This window comes from Trachypithecus francoisi, unplaced genomic scaffold (genome assembly GCF_009764315.1).
Source record: "Trachypithecus francoisi isolate TF-2019V2 unplaced genomic scaffold, Tfra_2.0 Lachesis_group11, whole genome shotgun sequence".
NCBI classification, from domain to species: Eukaryota; Metazoa; Chordata; class Mammalia; order Primates; family Cercopithecidae; genus Trachypithecus; species Trachypithecus francoisi.
This window is the reverse complement of record NW_022681456.1, coordinates 44,116,814-44,132,302: the sequence shown is the minus strand read 5'-3', so window position 1 is coordinate 44,132,302 and position 15,489 is coordinate 44,116,814.

Sequence of the window (15,489 nt, the reverse complement as noted above, 5' to 3'; positions counted from 1 at the left end):
GATAGTGTAATCCATGAAGAGTTGAGATGGCCCTGCGTGCCATGGTATGCTTGGGTGTATTCGTGACTTTCACTTCATGAGAAGTTCCCTGTATTTGGGTTCTTTTGCTACAATTGAATTATAAGCTCTTCCAGGAACCATATTTTCTACTTATTTTGCCTTCTTCCCCTTGGATCAGTTACAGTCCCCAGAGCGTTTTAAAGAGTTGTGTTTCACCATCGTGGGAAACACACTGCTGACTCACTGACCACCTCCAGGCCTCTCTGCCCACTGTGTGTTAACAAGACTGTGTGGCCATGGAAAGATATGTAAGGCTCTCAGCTGCAAGTGTTTTATCAGCTGTCAGGATAGACCCAGGGAGACACGCAGGTCTAACTCAAAGCACACATGTACTGCCTAAGGGCAGAAACCATCCAAACCACTTACCCAGAAGTTCCACAAGCCCGTCACATGCCATCCTTCCACTATTTCATATTCTTAGCCTTTGGTATGGTGATGTAAGTTTTACATTCAAAGAGCTCTGCACCAATATTTCTATTAAGATTTCATTGGATAATTTTTAAAAGTTCACTAAGCAAGTATGGAATGGATTTTCTCCTCATCCCGCAGAAACATAAAGTAATCATTTTAAAAAATTAAGATCTTAAAATTGATGTGGTGGATACTTTTATTGATGTGGTCCCTGCCTCAAAAGTTGCCACTGCTGGGCAACTCACTGTCCTCTCTTGAGTCATGTGACTTTCTTTAGTGGTGGAAATACTTAGAGGACCTCATGAGCCTTAAAAAGTTTTGTTTTGTTGAGTTCCTTTACTTCACAATGAGACGATCGGATCCAGGTTGAGGTTGAGGGTGGGTGTGTGTGCTTTGTTTCCAAACTCATACTTGACTTTTAGGTAAATAGACCTCCACATTTCAAGGCTGCCAGATCGTTCATGGATGGTTAAATCCCAATCCCTCCCGCACTGCCTGGGGTCAGGGATGGAGGAGGGAGGAGAGGTAGAACAACAGGGTAAATTGAAAACAAACAAACAAACAAACAAAAAGAGATAGAAAAAAAGCACCAAGCCAGTTTCACAGGCTCTGTTGCTCCAAAGCCATCATTTCAAGGTTATGGCTTTAAAATTAGGGAGGCAGCTTTCACCTGAGACCTTCTTAATGGAAACAGCTGGAATCTAGCCTGCCTTTGGAAAGAAGAAAGGACAATCCTGGAGCATGAAGCCAGCTGGGAAAAACTGGTCACTGAACACAAAGCTTTTAGAACTACCAAATAAAATACATGGGACCTTTGTTTACGATGGCCCAATAGCAGGGCCTAAATCATATTTGAGTGTGAAAATGAAATTAATGGCCTGTTTAAATTCCCCAACTAGAGTTTCCAAATTCTGGTCACCGGTGTCCTAACAAGCAAACCCCACATGGAGGAGATGGTTAAGTAACAGCCACTTCCAAACCCAAGGCTGTACCACTGAGGAGGAAGAAAGACGAGCAATATTTCCTAATGGAGTTAAACTAAATAGTACCCATATCCAGCTACCCATTTCAAACATATTAGAATAACTTTATGCAAATACTTTGGGAAAGCGAATAATATTCGTGAATGACCTTAACTACAAGTCCCTGTGTCCTTATTATTCTATCTGAGATATTAATATTAGTACTTAACTCAAAAGACAGTAAGGACATGTTTTCATATAAAAAAGACATATACGCCGGGTGAGGTGGCTTTTGCCTGTAATCCCAGCACTTTGGGAGGTTGAGGTGGGCGGATTACGAGGTCAAGATATTGAGATCATCCCGGCCAACATGGTGAAATCCTGTCTCTACTAAAAATACAAAAATTATATGGGCATGGTGGTGTGTGCCTGTAATCCCAGCTACTTAAGAGGCTGAGGTAGGAGAATCACTTGAACTTGAGAGGCGGAGGTTGCAGTGAGCCAGGATCACGCCATTGCACTCCAGCCTGGGCGACAAGAGTGAAACTCCGTCTCAAAAAAAAAAAAAAAAAAAAAAAGACATGTAATGTTTTCAAGTCGTCACATGGTAGGCACCTAAAGGTAATTTGCTTTCTCCTCTTCTTCCACGATTCTGACCTCATGTTCTTATGATCTTGGCAATTGGCTATAAAACCAACGTCTGGCTTTTCTTTGTTTATGTTTGCATTCCCAGAAGGGTCTTGAAAACTCATCAAGAACAGAAACCTTGTCTGATATGCTGTTGTTCCCACAGGGGGCTGGACATAGTAGGTAGACAGTAGGTGCTCGATGCATTTCTTTTTATGCCTGCAATGAACTGCTTCACTCTTTTCAGACATTTCTTCCCTCATAATTACACACAAAGGATGATAAGAAAACATAAATGTTTTTCAATACTTCATGGCCTTTCCCCACATTTTAAGACAACCAGTCCAACAGGAAAGGAAGGAGAAGGGGGAAGGTATTTCTTAATATATTTGACCTAATTAAAGGACGATGCCTGAATTTCCCAATCAGCACAGCATTACTGGAGAGAGAACCCTCAAAATGGCTTTTTAAGTACAGTCCCAGCAAAATGGAAGTTTAAAGCAATTATCCATCCAAGAGTGTGTTTTACAGATAACCCCTTAGCTTTACTGAACACAGCTCTCTAATCTGTTGCAAAATACCAGCACTCTTGTGGCTGCCTCATTGATACCATCAACCACCAGGCAGAGAAAGTTTGGGGTGACTTGAACTTCCATAGATAGATTTCTATAGACAGATGTTGAAGTACATTCAAGATTACCCAGTTTTTCATTTCACAGATGAGGAAGCTGAAGCCAGAGAAGTAACATATGTTGGAGATGCAAAGATGAGTATGATATGGTCCTGGCACTCAGGGAGCATGCATTCTAAGAGGGAATGAGAGAAAAGAAATATTCAGCTGTACAACAACACAGAGTGATGAATGTAAAGGATAGTGTGAGAGCCAAAATTCAGTTAAGGAGAGGGAGTCACTCAATTTGAGCCCTAAATTTAAAGGGATGCCAAAAACTCAGTAATCAAAGAATATTATAAAGATAAAGACAGTATCATTAGCATTACTAATTTTTTCTTTTGGTTCAGGCTCCAGTATGGCTCAGTAAGACACTATTGCTGATCCTGTCATTAATATTTTAATAACTCATTCACGTGAAGTTTTGTATTTAAAATATTGTAGGCTGGGCACAGTGGCTCATGCCTGTAATCCCAGAACTTTGGGAGGCTGAGGCGAGTGGATCATCAGGTCAGGAGTTCGAGACCAGCCTGGCCAACATGGTGAAGCCCCGTCTTCACTAAAATACAAAAATTAGCTTGGTGTGGTGGCACATGCCTGTAATCCCAGCCACTCAGGAGGCTGAGGCAGGAGACTCACTTAAACCTGGGAGGCAGAGGCTGCAGTGAGCCGAGTTCGCGCCACTGTACTCCAGCCTGGGCGACAGAGCAAGACTCCATCTTGAAAAAATATAAATAAATAAATAAATAAATAAATAAAATACTGCATTAAAATAGTCTTTATCTTAGCTACTGAGTTTTTTGGTGCCACTTCCCCCTGCCTCCCTCTAAAATTTTGTACCTAGGCAAGGGCCTCACTCTCCTCTCTGGGAGAATCTACCAGAGGTCAGGGTGGGGCTGGGAGGAAAAGGAGAGGCTTTTAAGTGTATTCCATAAGAAGTGCAAGGTTTTTAATTCCAATTTCAAAAGGTTTACAGAGCAGCTCTGCCTTGATCTGTTTTAACATTTTGTATGACAGTTTGCTGTATTCCTGGTTTGGAAGAAAGAGATTCTCAGGTTTAAAAAATGTTTGAAAAGTTCTAACAATAACGAGAAACAACTAGATTTAAATACATAAGGCCCATCACATACATCATGACGTGTGAGCAGGTGATTTGGGGGAGAGAGTAAACAGGAAGGGCAGAAGGGTCTGAAGAGGCATTGCAAATGCTGCCTGTCCCACCAGAGGTGCCATAGGTTTCTTTTCTTTGGTTTTTTGAGACGGAGTCTCACTCTGTCGCCCAGGCTGGAGTACAGTGGTGCGATCTCGGCTCACTGCAACCTCCACCTTCTCGGTTCACGCCATTCTCCTGCCTCAGCCTCCCGAGTAGCTAAGACCACAGGTGCCCACCACCACAACCAGCAAATATTTTTCTTTTGTTGTATTTTTAGTAGAGACGGGGTTTCATCGCGTTAGCCAGGATGGTCTCAATCTCCTGACCTCGTGATCCGCCTGCCTCGGCCTCCCAAAGTGCTGGGATTACAGGCGTGAGCCAGCGCGCCCGGCCCAGAGGTGCCACGGGTTTCAAAGGTCACCTGTTTGCTTTCCTTTCAAACTTGCTCTGTAGAGTCCTGTCAGCAAACTCATTCGACGGCATATTTGGTCATTTTCCTAGACCAAATGTCTTGCATCCCCACTTTGTCTGTGGGAGAGGGGGACTAAAAGGATAATTTTTACAGACTATCACAATAGAGTCTTCTTTTCTTAGACAAATGCTTAATAATACGGGGAGAGTAGGCCGGGCGCTATGGCTCATGCCTGTAATCCCAGCACTTTGGGAGGCCAAGGCGGGCAGATCATGAGGTCAGGAGTTCGAGACCAGCCTGACCAGTATGACCAAATCCCGTCTCTACTAAAAATACAAAACTTAGCCGGGTGTGGTGGCACGTGCCTGTAGTCCCAGCTACTCAGGAGGCTGAGGCAGGAGAATCGCTTGAACTGGGGAGGCAGAGGTTACAGTGAGCTGAGATCGTGCCACTGTACTCCCGCCTGGGTGACAGAGCAAGACTCCGTCTCTCTCTCTCTCTCTCTCAATATATATACACACGCACACATATATATATACACACACACACACAGAGAGAGAGAGAGAGAGAGAGAGAGAGAGAGAACAGAACTAGAAAAGAAAATATCCGAGAAATGATTCATAAAATTGAATTAATCCAGCCAGACATTTTTGGGGGTTGTCACGCTGCCCAACTCCAGGGAGAGACTTCTCATTGTGGTCTGCGTGTAAATGGTGTTCCACCTGGAGCCATGCAGTGCACAACCAGCTGACTGTATGGGGCAGCAACAACAGTTCATGACAGTCCTCTAAATATCCACCAGGGAATGGAGGCTTGTGTTTACATTAGGCCAATTCACAAACCCTAATTCAAACAATTAAGATTGCTCGGTTTTAATGAGATGGCTTCTCAGATTCCAGAAATTTTCTCTAGCAAGATCATTCAATAATTTTCTGGGCCGGGCACGGTGGCTCATGCCTGTAATCCCAGCACTTTGGGAGGCCGAGACGGACGGATCACGAGGTCAGGAGATCGAGACCATCCTGGCTAACACTGTGAAACCCCGTCTCTACTAAAAAATACAAAAAACTAGCCGGGCAAGGTGGCGGGCGCCTGTAGTCCCAGCTACTCGGGAGGCTGAGGCAGGAGAATGGCGTGAACCCGGGAGGCGGAGCTTGCAGTGAGCTGAGATCCGGCCACTGCACTCCAGCCCCGGCGACAGAGTAAGACTCCGTCTCAAAAAAAATAAAATAAAATAAAATAAAAAATAAAAAAATAATTTTCTGAAGAGGAAAGATTTTCATTCTCTTGAATCCCTGCAATTATTAAAGAAAAAGGAGATGTGTGTGTTTGTGTGTGTGTGTGCGTGTGTGTGTGTGTACTGACAAATGATCAAGATGACAGGGAAATTTGCGAAGATGCTGAAAATAAAGGCTACTAAGAAAGATTTCAAGATCAGGTTGGGCGTGGTGACTCACGCCTGCAATCCCAGCACTTTGGGAAGCCAAGGCGGGCGGATCACCTGAGGTCAGGAGTTTGAGACCAGCCTGGCCAACATGGTGAAACACTCTATCTACTAAAAATAAAAAAAATTAGCCAGGCATGATGGCGGGTGCCTGTAATCCCAGCTACTCAGGAGGCTGAGGCAGGAGAATCGCATGAACCCGCGAGGTGGAGGTTGCAGTGAGCCAAGATCGTGCCGGTGTATTCTAGCCTGGGCAACAGGGCAAGACTCCATCTCCAAAAAGAAAAAGAAAAAGAAAGATCTCAAGATCAGATTCAAACTTTTCAAACTTAATACGCTTTGTTTGGACTATATACCAAAAAAAAAAAAAAAAAAATCTGGTATGGCCATGTACTGGGGAGTCAAAATTTGACTCTTATACACTGCCAGCAAGAGGTAATACGATATTTCTGAAAGGTTATTTAGGATGTGTGCATTTAAAGTCTAAACTGCATGTATATAAAAAAAATTTAAAGTAGGCTAAACAACTATGTATAAAATGACTCCAGGCCGGGTGCGGTGGCTCACGCCTGTGATTCCATCACTTGGGGAGGCAGAGGTAGGCGGTTCACTTGAGGTCAGCAGTTCGAGACTAGCCTGGCCAACATGGTGAAACCCCATCTCTACTAAACATACAAAAATTAGCTGGGTGTGGTGGCAATGCCTGTGGTCTCAGCTACACAGGGGGCTGAGGTAGGAGGATCACCAGAGCCCCGGAGGCAGAGGTTGCAGTGAGCTGAGATTGTGCCACTGCAGCCCAGCCTGGGCAACAGACATTGTCTAAAATAAAATAAAATAAAGTAAAGTAAAATAAAATAAAATAAAATGACTCCAACAAAAAATACATATTGATATAGGAAAAAGAAAGCAGAGAAGGAGGTCAGGGCTATAGAATTGCATTATGGAGTTTGTTAACATATCTATGATATTAAAACCAAGAGACTGGAGGAGATAACTGAAAGACTGAGTTTAAACAGTGAAGTGTTCAAACCTGGCCACCTGGAGCACTCTCGAGTTAAGACCATGCAATGCAGATAAGGAGGAGCCAGCAAGGGATGCTGAGAAAGAAGGTGAAGGAAAAGGACAATCCCCAGCTTGTAGTGTTCTGCAACTCAGTGAAACGAATCTTCCAAGGAAGAGGGTTGATGATCTGTGTCACCTGCTGTTGATTGGTTATGTAAGACAAGATTGAAAGTTGTCCATTCGCTACAGCAGTGGGGAGGACATTGGTGACCTTGACAAAAAAGGTTCTTGTGGAGTGTGCAGGTGAAAGTCTGATTGGAAGTAGGCCGGGCACGGTGGCTCACGCCCAACACTTTGGGAGGCCTAGGCGGGCGGATCACATGGTCAGGAGATGGAGACCATCCTGGCTAACAAGGTGAAACCCTGTCTCTACTAAAAATACAAAAAAATTAGCCAGGCGTGGTGGCGGGCACCTGTAATCCCAGCTACTCAGGAGGCTGAGGCAGGAGAATTGAGTGAACCCAGAAGGCGGCTTGCAGTGAGCTGAGACTGCGCCATTGCATTCCAGCCCGGGCGACAGTGCCAGACTCCGTCTCAAAAAAAAAAAAAGAAAGAAAGAAAAGAAAAGAAAATCTGATTGGAGTGAGTTTAACAAAGAATGGGTGGAACTGGAAGCAATGAATGAAAACAGCACTTTCTAGGGGTTTTTCTGCAAAGAGAAGTGAATCTGTAGTTGAAAATGGAAACAGGGCCTAGCGAAGGGTTTTGTCTGTTCGGGTTTTGTTTTGGTGTTGACATGGTGTCTTGCTGTGTTGCCCAAGCTAGTCTCAAATTCCTGTACTCATGTGATCTTTCTGCCTCAGTCTCCCAAGTAGCTGGGACTATAGATGACAGCCATTAAGCCCAGCTTGTCTATTTGTAGATGGAAAAAATGAAAGCTGTATGCTGATGACAATGAACCACAGAAGAAAAAGAAGAAAAAAATTGATGGTGCAAGAAAGAGAAATTCACCAAAATAAAATAAAATTAAAAAGAGACTTGCTGGAGTTACGCCCTTAGGTAGGCAAAGGGGGCTGGGATCCAGTGCTCAAAGTGAAGCCAGTTCTTCCATGTCAAGAGAAGGGGAGGCAAGGCTTAAGGCCACAGATACTGGAAGGTGGGTAGAAAGATTGGTGGGGATTTCGGAAACTTCCAGTGGCATCTATTTTCTCACCAAAATAGGAAGCAATGCCATCAGCAGAGGGTGGGCAGTCTGAAAGTGTAAAAGAATGAGCCAACGAGGGAAATGGTATATGACTATTAGGACATATGAAATAGATGAACAGGTATAACTTTTTTTTTTCTTTCTTTTGAGACGGAATCTGGCTCTGTTGCCCAGGCTGGAGTGCCGAGCAGCATGAGCTCAGCTCACTGCAACCTCTGCCTCCTGGGTTCAAGCAATTCTTCTGCCTCAGCCTCCTGCGTAGCCAGGATTACAGGTGTACACCACCACACTTGGCTAATTTTTGTATTTTTAGTAAAGGCAGCGTTTTGCCATGTTGGCCAGGCTGGTCTCAAACTCCTGACCTCAAGTGATCAGCCTACCTCGGCTTCCCAAAGTAAGCCACCATGCCTGGCCAGAACAGGTATAATTTAAGGGCAAGGAAATCAGGAAAGAAAGAAAACTTAAATATGCATAAACTTTCACTTGGCAACACCACTTCTGGGAATTTTTCTTAAGGAAATGATTAAGGAACTGTGCCTGAATGTTCACTGGCTGGACCGTGTGTAAGAGCAGGCAGTTAGAAAGAAATCTAAGAGACTCACAATAGCAGATTGGTTATATTTAACCAATTTCCTAATCAGTGCAGTGTTTCCAATGTATTTGGCATATATATTGATATTGGAAGCTATTAATCATACATTTAGAAGGAAAAAAGTCCCCATGTTTTGTCAAAACTTTTACTTATATGTTTATCTCTATCGATTAATATGCATCTATGTATTTAAAATTGGTAATCCACACTGGGCACGGTGGCTCACGCCTGTAATCCTAGCACTTTGGGAGACCGAGGCGGGTGGATCACGAGGTCAGGAGATCGAGACCATCCTGGCGAACATGGTGAAACCCCGTCTCTACTAAAACTACAAAAAAAAAATTGCTGGGCGTTGTGGCAGGCGCCTGTAGTCCCAGCTACTCGGGAGGCAGAGGCAGGAAAATGGCGTGAACCTGGGAGGCGGAGCTTGCAGTGAGCCTAGATCACGCCACTGCACTCCAGCTTGGGCAATAGAGTGAGATTCCATCTCAAAAAAAAAATATATATATATATATATATATGATAATAGTAATACTATTCTTCGATACGTATAATGGACATTGTCTCAGTACTATATGAAGTGGATGTGAAATCATATTTTGAGAATGTTGCTACTTCGATCGATTTGTTGTATATAACTGAAGTTTAAAAAGTGTCCTGCCTCTGACATAGCTTTAAGACCACCCTGAGCCATCCCTCTTTTAATCAGATTCCTGCCTGAGCAGCTGCTGCATAGAGATTCTGAGTATTCTGGATAAGGCCATCTGCCTGGTTTCCACAATGTGCCACTTCCTTTGAAATGGCTTCTCCAGAATTTGAATTTCTAGCCCCGAGTTGGCATTTCTCTGATCCATTTGCAATTTATGCACTCTTAATGTTTGGATTACAGTGGATAACTTCAGAGGTTAAAAAAATCATGCAAATGGATACCTGAGTAAGCATTAGAAACATGACCTAGAGGCCAGGCGCTGTGGCTCACGCCTGTAATCCTAGCACTTTGGGAGGCCAAGGTGGGCAGATCACGAGGTCAAGAGATCGAGATCATCCTGGCCAACATGGTGAAACCCCATCTCTACTAAAAATACAAAAATTAGCTGGGCATGGTGGCGTGCATCTGTAGTCCCAGCTACTCGGGAGGCTGAGGCAGGAGAATCACTTGAACCCGGGAGGTGGAGGTTGCAGTGAGCTGAGATCATGCCACTACACGCGAGCCTGGCAACAGAGTGAGACTCTGTCTCAAAAAAAAAAAAAAGAGAAAAGGAAAAAGAAACATGACCTAGAGTAATCTTATGGTTTGATACTGCATAAACATGTTTCATAATCTGTTTAATAGCAAATGTGATACTTCCTGAATGTGTCTGTCATTAGCACACCCTTTTCTGTTAGAAGACAGAAAAATTTTTTTTCCCGTTCATAATCGAGGAAATTATTAAACTGAGAAAACTGTTGCCCTCAGTTGTATACTGTTTTGCACTTTTCTTTTCACCTGTCTTCTTTTTTTCATCTTCTCATGCAGAGATGGAGCAAAGCAACCCTCATATTCCAAATGGTGGTGTTTAACCTCAAGTTTATTTTAAATATACCTGCCTGACTTTGACCAGAGATAAAAGTGAACATCACAAATAATGGGACAAATTGACATTATGTGTCTTCTGATATGATGCTGTGAAAGGAACACAGCATCGTAAGGTGGTATCTGTGATATCCCTGGCCAACCATAAGGAAACAATTACACAAACCCAAACTGAGAATCCTGCAAAATAACTGGCATAAAATCTTCAAAAATATTGAGATCATGAAAGATAAGGAAAGATAGAAGAATTCTTCTAGGTTGAAGAAGACTGAAGAAGTGTCAACAGTAAATGGACCGCATGATCATGGGTTGGATTCAAAAATAGGAGGAAAAAATTGCCCATACATATTGGAACAACAGGTTAATTAGAATGGGATGAGTGGATGAGATGGTGTACTAGATGGTGATACTGTGGAAATGCCAAGTTCCTGCTCTTGACAACTGTGGCTGTATAAGAGAATGGCCTTGTCTTTTTTTTTTTTTTGAGACGGAGTCTCGCTCTGTTGCCCAGGCTGGAGTACAATGGCAAGGTCTCGGCTCACTGCAAGCTCTGCCTCCCAGTTTCACGCCATTCTCCTGCCTCAGCCTCTCGAGTAGCTAGGACTACAGGCGCCCACCACCACGCCCAGCTTATTTATTTATTTATTTATTTATTTATTTATTTATTTATTTATTTGTATTTTTAGTAGAGACGGGGTTTCACCGTGTTCGCCAGGATGGTCTCAATCTCCTGACCTCGTGATCTGCCAGCCTCGGCCTCCCAAAGTGTTGGGATTACAGGCGTGAGCCACTGCGCCCGGCCTTTGGCCTTGTCTTTTAGGAAATTCACACTGACATTCCTAGTGGGACTGGAGTATCATGTCTCTAACTTTCAGTTGTTTCAGAAAATAGATAAGATAGATAGCTAACGATAAAGCAGCAAAATGTTAACAACTGGGGAACCTGCGTAAAAGGTATATGGTGATTCCTTGTGTTATTATTTCACCTTTTCTGTAAATTTGAAATTTTTTTCAAAATAAAAAGTTAAAATAAGAACTATTGAAGTGCATCATGAAGCAATTGTCATTAGGTTACTTGTTTAACATTACCATTAAAATGAATATGCTATCTCCATAAAACAAATTGCAAAGACAATATATCTATAGATAGGTATACACATACATATTATAAGATATAAACAAATATATATACAGAGAGAGAGAGAGAGAGAGAGATAGAATCTTGCTCTGTAACCCAGGCTGGAGTGCAGTGCTGCAATCATAGGTCACTGCAGCCTCGAACTACTGGGCTCAAGCAATCCTCCTGCCTCAACCTCCCAAGTAGTTGGGACTACAGGTGCGTTCCCCCACACCTGACTAATTAAAAAAATTTTTTTTAAGAGATAGGGTTTCACTATGCTGCCCAGGCTGGTCACGCTGGTCATAAACTCCTGGCCTCAAGTGATTCTCCTGCTTCAGCCTCCCAAAGCACTAGGATTATAAAAAGGACCCACTATGCCTGGCCCACTATAATCCAGAGATTATTGTGGTCCATAGCCAGCATAGCAAACCAACCTTGAATCAAGTGCTCCCAGTTCCAGGAGCTCTGGGGTAGGCCTGGGAAGGAGGAAATTCTGCTTCCTGTCCTTGTTTTTCTCTCACATTTCAAGTCCTGCACCCACTATCTTTTCTGTCTTGCTATTTCACACATGAAGGTGTAAATACTTGATAATAACTTAGTGTAGCTTCCCAAACTGTGCTCCTCAACAGTAATGTGTTCCCAGAAAACATAAGAATACAGAAGCAGACAACCCATCTGGTTCTCGGGTTAAATACGTCTGCATAATTCTTCACTCTGTAGTTCCTTCCTGGAAATGTGTAATATGTATTAGGTTTTATAAATGGCTCTAAAGTAGCCTACTTCATCTTGTTTGATTCCATACTTTGCAAACACGTTTGGCGTGGGAACACTCCCCCAGCCCACCTTAACACCTGTCACATAACACCCAGGGACACTTGTGTTTTCCAGGTTTACGTCCTCCAGGAAGCTGCATGAACCACTTAGGATGCCGAAGCGAAACGCCTAAAGGTAAGCAGGCTCAGGCATGACTCAGTCACCTGGCTCAAGTCATCTGTTGTTCTCACAGCTCTGCCTTCTTGTGTGTGTGTGAGCTTTATCCTCAGAGTGATTTCCCTCGTGACATTTCAAGATACTGTGAGCAGCATGCTACTGGATCTAAGGCTTCTCCCTTCATAGTGAGGGAAAGAATGTATTTGTATTTTGTCCACTCTGATTGTGCTACCCCTGATTCAATTACTGGATCAAGGAAAATAGGATTGTTATGTTGGTTTGGACCCATCTGGGCTCATCCTGGTGGCTTCCAGGGTCCCATTCACACATGGTGGCTACACAATGGATGTCGAGGAGGAAATCAGCATGTCCTCCATCTGAACATCCTCTACAATGTGGAATGGAAGCCAGCAGGGCATTGCACCATTCTTTACCCTGGTTACCTGTCCTGGAGCAAAGAAGGGGCCCTCTAAGTATAGTCCTCTCCTGAGGTGGAATGAGGAGGGCAGGGCTGGAGGCACAGACAGGGCACTGAGGAAATGATAGGAATACCAGTGTATTGGCAGGGCAAGGTGGCTCACGCCCATAATCCCAGCACTTTGAGAGGCCAAGGTGGGCGGATCACGAGGTCAGGAGATTGAGACCATCTGGCTAACATGGTGAAACCCCATCTGTACTAAAAACACAAAAAATTAGCCAGGCGTGGTGGCACGCACCTGTAGTCCCAGCTACTCAGGAGGCTGAGGCAGGACTATCACAAATCAGGGAGGCAGAGGTTGCAGTGAGCCAAGATGGCGCCACTGCACTCTAGCCTGGGCGACAAACCAAGACTCCAACTCGAAAAAAAAAAAAAGAAAGAAAGAAAAAGAAAAAAGAAAATAAAAGAAAAAAACCCAGTGTATTGAGTTGCATTTTTCTTTTCTTTTCTTTTTTTTTTATATTCCCATCCTTTCCCACGATTAGATTTTTCTTTTTCTTCTTCTTTAGACTCACCCAGATTTCCTGTGAGCCTGGCTCTGGAGCACACTGGTTACTGTTCACCTACATTTAGGACAGTTCTGAAAAAAATATTGAACAAAGATTGCTTGCCAGTTCCCTCACCGGAGGTTGAATTCCAAAGGTTATTTTCTTTAAGCCTTAATCTCAATCTTTTGAAGTCAAATCCTTCCCAAGATGGGTCCTCACATAGTCCTAAGAACTGAACAATGTGTCATTATGACACTTGCAGTAATTTGCAAATAGCATTAGGGAATTCAAGTATTTGTAAGTCACTTTGCCTGGTTCAGCCATGCTATAATCAAGAAAACTACAGTTCTAGGTTAAGGTTGGAGCATTAGATTGACCTAATGCAAACAATGAACAATACGAGTCAAACTTTCTCTTTTTTCCTGAGAAATAGTTAATGTCACAAGTACAGTGCTTTCATGTGACTACCACTAGTGTGGAAAGTGGGCCATTATTCATTTATCACCCTAAGGAGATGAGAGATTCTAGTGCTCAGAGCTACTCACCATGGGAAGCCTTGGAAGTGGCCGGTGCCTGTTCCACAGCAGGTGTCCAGTTAAGTGTTATCTCTCTTCTTCCTTCTCTTTTTTTTTTCCCCTTCCTTCCCATCCCCCAAAACACTGCTCCAGAGGAAAAGATCCCCAAGTTACTGAAACTAGTGTAATGGGTTATTCCCACAGCTATTCTCCTATTGTTCTTCTTGAAGTTGCCAGCCCTGTGATTAGCTTACTGCCTAATTCATTTAATTAATTACTATATGACAAGATGTGTTATCACAAATACACACACGCACACACACACATCTTTAAAAAATTTTTTTTAGGTTCAGGGGTACATGTGAAGGTTTGTTACATAGGTAAACCTGTGTCACAGGGGTTTGTTGGACAGATTTTTGTCACCCAGATACTAAGCCCAGTACCCAATAGTTATCTTTTCTGCTCCTCTCCCTCCTCCCACCCTCCACCCTCAAGTAGACCCCAGTGTCTGTTGTTTCCTTCTTTGTGTTCATAAGTTCTTATCATTTAACTCTAACTTATAAGTCAGAACATGTGGTAGTTGGTTTTCTGTTCCTGCATTAGTTTGCTAAGAATAATGGCCTCCAGTTTCATCCACGTTTCCACAAAAGACATGATCTCATTCTTTTATATGGTTGCATAGTATTCCACGGACATACATAATTTTTTTTTTTTTTTTTTTTTTGAGACAAGTTCTCACTCTTTCACCCAGGCTGGAGTGCAGTGGCACAATCTTGGCTCACTGCAACCTTCGCCTCCCAGATTCAAGCAATACTCATGCCTCAGCCTCCTCCCAAATACCTGGCTAATTTTTGTATTTTTAGTAGAGACAGGGTTTCACCATGTTGGCCAGGCTGGTCTGGAACTCCTGACCTCAAGTGAACCACCTGACTCTGCTTCCCAGTCCTGGGATTACAGGCACGAGCCATCCTCACCTGGCCGACACACACATTTTTTTTTTTTTTTTGAGATGAAGTCTTGCTCTGTCGCCCAGGCTGGAATGCAGTGTCTCTGTCTTGGCTCACTGCAACCTCCACCTCCCATGTTCAAGCAATCCTCTTGCCTCAGCCTCCTGAGTACCTGGGATTACAGACGCCCGCCACCACACCCGGCTAATTTTTGTATTTTTAGTAGAGATAGGGTTTCACCATGTTGGCCAGGCTGGGTTCTAACTCCAGACCTCCAGACCCCAGGCTGAGGCTCGCCTCAGTCTCCCAAAGTGCTGGGATTTTAGGTGTGAGCCACCATGCCCAGCCCTGACACGTGTACATTTTTAACTTGAGATTTTCAACGCCTCAATTCAAAAAGTGATGAGAGCTGAGAATCTCAGTTCCTCTCTTCAGTGTCCAATGCTTGGTACTCTCTGAAATCAACCCTCAAAGTAAACTGAGTTTGAAATTTTTTATAGTCACTTTGGGGTATGAATGACCCCTTAAAGCCTACCTCTAGTTAAATATCTGCCTCAGAAAAGAGTCAGAGCCTGATATTTCTGAGAGTTTTTTGAGTCACAAAATTCCTCAAACCATCTTAGACTTTTGAGACACCTCTGGTCCTAGAATTACTTCTATATGTTCCATTTCGGCAGATGTAAATCATCAGCAGATTATCTAAATGTTCTAATTTCCATTCTAAGCTACCACTTCCCGGCCAAACAGCCATCTATCCTCTTTTAAAACATCTCCAGGAACAAGCTACACTCTGTCTCTAAAAGAGGCCTATTTTGCTTTCAGACAGTACTCATTGTTTGAAAGTCTTCATTGTGTCTGATTAAAATCGACTTTTTAGTTGTCTCTACCCCTCCTTTGCCTTC